This window comes from Protopterus annectens, chromosome 2.part1 (genome assembly GCF_019279795.1).
Source record: "Protopterus annectens isolate FY-2018-M chromosome 2.part1, PAN1.0, whole genome shotgun sequence".
Classification (NCBI taxonomy): domain Eukaryota; kingdom Metazoa; phylum Chordata; order Ceratodontiformes; family Protopteridae; genus Protopterus; species Protopterus annectens.
The window spans coordinates 91,967,739-91,974,733 of NC_056729.1; positions in this window are offsets into that span (position 1 = coordinate 91,967,739).

The window sequence follows — 6,995 nt, forward strand, 5'->3', positions numbered from 1 at the left end:
TGAGGTGGGGGACACACCTGACTGTTACTATATTTTGATGTAGGATGGGGGGCACACCTGACTATTTCTACATTTCTACACAGGATTGGGGGGCACACCTGACTGTTATTATTTTTCTATGTAGGATGGGGGGGCACATCTGACTATTTCTACATTTCTACATAGGATTGGGGGGGGCACACCTGACTGTTACTATATTTCTATGTAGGATGGGGGGGCACACCTGACTATTTCTACATTTCTACACAGGATGGGGGGGCACACCTGACTGTTACTATATTTCTACATAGGATGGGGGGGCACACCTGACTATTTATACATTTCTACACAGGATTGTGGGGGGAGGCACACCTGACTGTTACTATATTTCTACGTAGGATGGGGGGGCACACCTGACTATTTCTACATTTCTACACAGGATTGGGAGGGCACACCTGACTGTGACTACATTTCTGCGTCGGATGGGGGGCACACCTGACACTTGTACACATTTGCTAGAACTGTACTAGTATGTCGGGTACTCCATTTCAGTCTGTAGTCTTACCTATCATGCTGGCTAGAGGCATACCAGTGTACTACAGATCTTAGCTTTTAATTACCTACATATTAGTTTCTGACTTCCTACCCTTCAGAACTGACATCCCACTGCCTGACCTGCTGTAGTTTGTCTGTGTAGGCCGGGGGGGGGTTACCCATAGGCCTCATTCAGAGGCCATAGCACAGCCTTTGTTCTTGTTTGTCTACACCTGTTCTGCTGGCTGTGACTGTTGTTGGATATGTGACCCCCCCCGACTAGCATATGCAAGTCACTTACCTTGTGCTTGTCCCTGTATTGAGGGTGGTGCTGCAGGGCTGCCTATGTTGGATGCACATACTACACTCCCTACACATGGTTAGGCACAGGTAGTGTACTGTTTGGCACCACATTTAATGTATGTGAGAGTCGGAGAGATGTGTTATTCCCTGGGTCCATCCTGTGTCAGTGTATGTGCTATGCATTGCTTCTTTGCTAAGGCCAGGGTATACTGGGCATGCCTTCTTCTGCCCACTGGGGCAGGCTCAAGTTGTCCCTCCTCCAAGTCACTCTGTGCCTGTGCAGGCCTTGGCAAAGATGGGGAACTGTGTGGCCCTTCCCCATGCTGTTCCTGCTGCAGCTATTTCCGCAGGCTCATATTGTGTAGCATGGCACATACAAGGACAATTTGGGTACATGTAGCTAGTGAGTACTGCCAGGCCCCACCAGATGTGTCCAGGCACCGGAACCGTGACTTGAGCATCCCAAACACATGCTCTACTATAATTCTGGCCTGTGCATGTGCCTCATTATGAAGTTCTTCTTCGGGTGTGTGTGCATTTCTGATAGGTATCATCAGCCATGGCTACAGTGTGTATCCAGCATCCCACACTAGGTGACCATGAGAGATGTCCCCATTGGCAAATCTCTGGTACAGCAGCATCAGATGCCAGATGTGGGAATCATGATAGCTTCCAGGGCAACCAGCACACACATTCATTATCATGCCCTGGGCATCGCACATGACCTGGCAGTTGATGGAGGGGAAGCCCTTGTGGTTGATATAGACCCTACCCTGCTCACTGGGTGGTGCTTTGATGCATATCTGGAGGCAGTCTATAGCAACCACTACCTCAAAGTATTCTGCTATTTGGTGGAACAGTTGCATATTGCTGGCCAATGCCTCACAGGTGTTGGGGAAATATACGTGCTCACCGACATGTGCTGACATGGCATCCAGGAACTGGTGGAATACCCTGGATGCTGATGCCTGTGAAATCCCCATCATATCCCCAGCTGGCCTTTGGAAGGTACCTGTAGCTAGTATTCTTAGGCCTACACATACCTTGGTATCCACTGGGATGGGTTCCCCTCTGTTAGTTTTGTGTGTCAGGCATGGCTGGCACAGCTCAACAATTTGCTGTGGGAGGTCCCTGTCCACCCTATAGCGCTTCACTATCTCCAGCTCATGTAGCCCCTGGTAGGTTACCCTGGGTCTGTACACTCTTCTCTGTCTCCTCACTGTGGATTGGTCAACAGCATTCATAGCCTCACCACCCTCAGCTTCTTCCACAAGTTGTATGATAGCTATTCCAGCCCCTATCATTTTGCTGTTGTGAGTGTTATAAGTTCCCCACTTGTTTACACTAGTGGTGTAGAGTGTGGGAAAAACCAGAGGGGAAGGTGTTTGCTTAGTTTATAGTAGTGTTCTGGGCTGGTCTGCTGCTGTGTAATTGGCTGATTCTGATACATTTCACCTGCCAGCTAAGCTAGTTCTCCTTGGTTACCTTCATACTGCTGTTTACTCTTCCCATTGCCTTCCTGTTTAAGCCCATGTGCCTCAAATGTGCTCAAATGTGCACACTGCTGCTGTTTGCTGGTTTAACCTCTGTTTTCTTCCTGTAAAACCTGGTGCAAGGCGCGCACACCCGCTTAGGCTTTGTAAAGAGTGCTAAGAAGTTTAGACATACACCCCTAGCTTAGCTGTGCTAAGGTAGGAGCAAACCTGAGCAACAGGGCTCCAATCCGCTTACATTATACCTGACACACACCCTCATGATGTCACCTAACTCCTAGGCTTGCACCAAGCTATTCCTACTCTTACACTGTTGGGACCTAACTCACATGTTGGGGAAAACTGGGATTCACTATCCTTCCCCTCATTTGCATAGGATTGCCTGCTAATGCATAGTTATATGCCTCACACTGAGCCTCCCTCCTTAGCAACCACTACTCACTGGCCAGGTTGTCTTCTGCCTGACATTGACTTGCATGGGTATGACAGAATCGTGATTTTAGTTAGACTGCTTATTTTGGGTTTATTTTATTATTTTCCCCCGATCCCATTTGCGAGCCGCTGCCCTACACTTAAACAGCCGAGATCGGCTAAAAAAAAAAAAAAAAAAAAAGTTGATTTTTCTATTTTTTTTATGTTTGCAATGCCAATTGCCTTATACTTGGCCACTGCCATGCTTACTACATGATATGCAGCCTTTATTTGGAGCTGTCATAGCTCCGTTTTGGATTTTGCAGAAATGTACTTGGTTACTAACCGAGTACATTTCTGCAGATAGCACTAGTCTTGCACGGACTGTTGCAAGCTTCCTGGATTGCAATATCACCTCATTTGCATGGATTTCACCTGCAAATTGGGTGATTTGCATACCAGGGCTTAGTCCGTACAGGATTAGTGCAGGAGCGCTAGTGCACACCCCTGCAGGCTGTTTCTGGATCGCACGGCAGACATATTGCCTGCTTGAGCTCCTGCACCAATCTTGCACTCCATGCAAGCTTTTGAGAATCCGGGGGTCAATATTCTCATGAAACCTGTTTGCTTTTCCTTGAGTACAGAAAGGGCAATTAAAGCACTGGGTAAGTCACTGTCTAGGAAAATCCATAATTAAGGTAACATTACACTAACACTTTTATAACAAATTCTTGTTCTGTGATAAAAAGCTGTTAAAACAGTTCATCTTAGAATATATTTTTGCATTTGCCTTTTCAAAACAATTTCATGAAACTACCATATTGGTGAAAGATGATTTTGTATAGAGACAGTAACCTTGAAAATAAATCTGAATAAATTAGTGGTACGTGGAAAACAAAACATTATGAACAATTAAAGCAATGCTGGCTGCTCTTATCTTGAGGTAATTGTGGTAAGGAGACCTTTTAGTGATGGACTCACAAAGTTACCAAAGGAGAACCGGATAAAAAACAACTGTGTTGTTAATGACTCCTGCTGCTCAACTCCTACATATTCAGCATTGTTCTGAGTTGCTCTCCTACAGGTTAAGAGCTTCTCTGTCATCCGTCTAAAGCAGAGGCAGAAACCCAAAATGAAGATAAATGGCTTATCTTTATTTTGAAGCCTTTTGCTTCTGAAGAAGATGACCCCCAACGGCTGACTTTCATTTGCACTGTGTAAGTGAGGACATCACTGCATCCAAGAAGAACATAATGACCAGTTGCTACTATAGCTGCAGTTTCAGCATTCCTCCAGTTAGCTGCCCATCTGACATTACAGATTAATGTAGGTTTAACTGTAGCACTCCCACCCATTCTCATGAAGGTTACAGTGATATCAGCATACAAACATCTCTTACAAAGGAGTATCTGCTTGCACTGAAGGTACAGTACAATAATGGCAGAACCATTTTGACTAACAAAATGATGAAAGGTGAAGCATAGATGTGGTGGAAATAAATTAATTTATACTTTTCCGCATCTTAAATATTTGGTTACACAGCATCTTGGGGGTGTCATAACTACTTGTCAGAATTAAAATTCGTCAATGTCTACAACCCTGCTTCATGATCTGACATGGTAAAACAGCTTAGCTCCTATCCAGATGACAGTTTTAAACAGCACTCTGTGACTGCTGGCCACATAATCGTTCTAATGAAAATGGAAACAATTTACAAAAACTCACTGGTTTGTAGATTTCCTTAAAAATGACCACTGTTTGTGTGTGTGTGTGTGTGTGTGTGTGTGTGTGTGTGTGTGTGTGTGTGTGTGTGTGTGTGTGTGTGTGTGTGTGTGCGTGTGTGGGTGTGTGTGTGCTTCACTCCAGTATTTCTTAAGAGTCATGCAGTTTCTGAACACAAGCAAAAATAGCTTATTGCATTATTTTCTGGCTAGCTTATTCCTTATTTTCTGTTTAAATTAGTATTTTTTTTTACATGTGAGGCCAGAACAGGAGCAGATTGTACTGTTAGCTCTATTGGCCCCCCATCATTCTTTTTAAATAACATGTAATTAACTTAATGAAAAATAACCCGTTTCTATGTGGATCTTATCTTCTGAATTCCTCAGCCGATATGCATGCAGTTCCAAATATCCGCACATACCAAATGCAGGTGTAAAGCATTTAGGATTATATAAATAGGAACAATTAAGGAGTAATAGAAACAGCTGGTTATTAATAGGATGAGGTTCCTAATTTCTGCATTCAGTGATGGCTGAACAGGATTTGAATATTATTGTCAGAAAATATATATATGTTTTATAAGGCTAGAGGTTGAAATGCACAGCAGTGTGAATTTTTCTTATTTACTAACTGCTGCTAACATATGAAAATATATTCTGTGAAGTTTTAACATCTAAAAAAAAAAATCATATGGTGTGAAAATATTTGTGTATGTGTGTGGGAGTCTGTCTGTCTGTCTATCAGCGTGTGTGTTTGTGCACTCAAAAATACCTAGAGACAGAATACATACTAATAGATGGTCATATTTTTGTACCATGATCTGAATTTGCTTGGCACTTTTAAGTCAGGAACAGAATTTTGCCATATGTGCTAAGATAAAGCTCAAAGAGGTAAAGGGCTTGTATGCAACCAGTGAGTGGATTAAGAAGAATCTGTATTTATATGTTAGTTTATATTGTTTCATATACTGTTAAAAAAAAAGAACTAAAATCAGTAGATACTTGACTGCATGATGATAGTTATATTAGAACATCGAAAGTTTAATGGTTCGAATCACTAAAGTTTGACCTTTAATGATCGAACCATTAAAATTTTGAATGTTCAGAAAAAAATAAATAAATAAAAGAAAATCTAAAGGGTGTAGGCAGGGGGGTAAGCCCCCTTGCACCCCCCCACACCCCCAGCTACTTAAATATACCAGCTCCGAGACCGCATTACATTAAAGTAAATGGAAATCTCCCCTTACAGAGATTTCCATTTACCCATTCGATGTCCTTTTCTTTCGCTATTCTCGTGTTGACAATGTCGGATTCTATGTTGTCAGCTTTCGAGAATATAATAGGTAACCAATAATTAGTATGAGTGTGAGAGTTGGCATAATGGTTAAGGTATTATCCTCGCAGATATGAAGTACATGGTTTGCTTCTAGTTATTGGCTACACTTGAAATAGTCTGCAGACTGATACCCTAGTATTTACCTATATACCTGTGTTTACCCTCACCTGTATGCATTAGACTACAGAATGGTTATGCCACTGGTTTAACTTCTCCAGTATTTTAAGTTACTAATACCACGATGGCAACACACCCCATTCCTAAGTCAAAATATGATTAAAGTTCATGAAATTAGTATTGTTTCAATCTTTTCTGTTAGTCAAAAGTGCTCTTTGCAGCACCTGCAATGTGCCCAGAACTGACTCTTTCTGCATTTCATATGGAGTTATGTGTATCGATGGCATATCTAAATACAACTTTATTTTTTTTTTATGTCACTCATTGCACCTACTACTATTGGAACTGTGTGTGTATCCTTCTTCCACATTGCTCTTGTTTCTGCCTGCTAGTCATGGTATTTTATGACTTTGTGCCTCTCTGTATCTAAGACACTGTAAACACTAGGTGTAGCAATTTCAATATTCAGTGCTACTTTTGTATTAGTTTCATGGATTACAATATATCTGGTTTTCTCACATCTATTTTTGAATTGTTGGTAATGGGTAATCCCATCTGATATAAACGTCATATTTCAAATACTTAAAAAAATAAATAAATAAACAAAAAAGGCACCACCAGAGTTTCCGGACTCCACACATTTTTATTTAACAGGGTTGGGATACAAGATCAGAACAGAGTAATTGTTCTGATGAAGTCAACTTGGATTGATGAAAGCGCTTAGCAATTTGTGTTAAATAAAACTGCTAAACACCAAAAAGAACCAAAAAACACACCAGACCAGCTGTAGATAAAGTAAGCGCTTTCATTTACTTCATAAGCAAACTTCATCAGACAAATCATTAATTACAACAAGCTCTTTATATATCCCTCCAAAAACATCAATTAAAACATTAATCAATCACATATTTGATTAACTCTTAAAGGAGCATAAAACAAAATTTTCACATTGTCATTAAAAATCTAAAGACATACAACAAGCTTTAATAATACTAAAAGGTGAAATCAATTAATTAACACCATAATATATTCATCTAAGACATGATTTCAGTCTTAAAATACATTTAATAGACAAATTATCATTCAGCCCGGGAAAAAAAT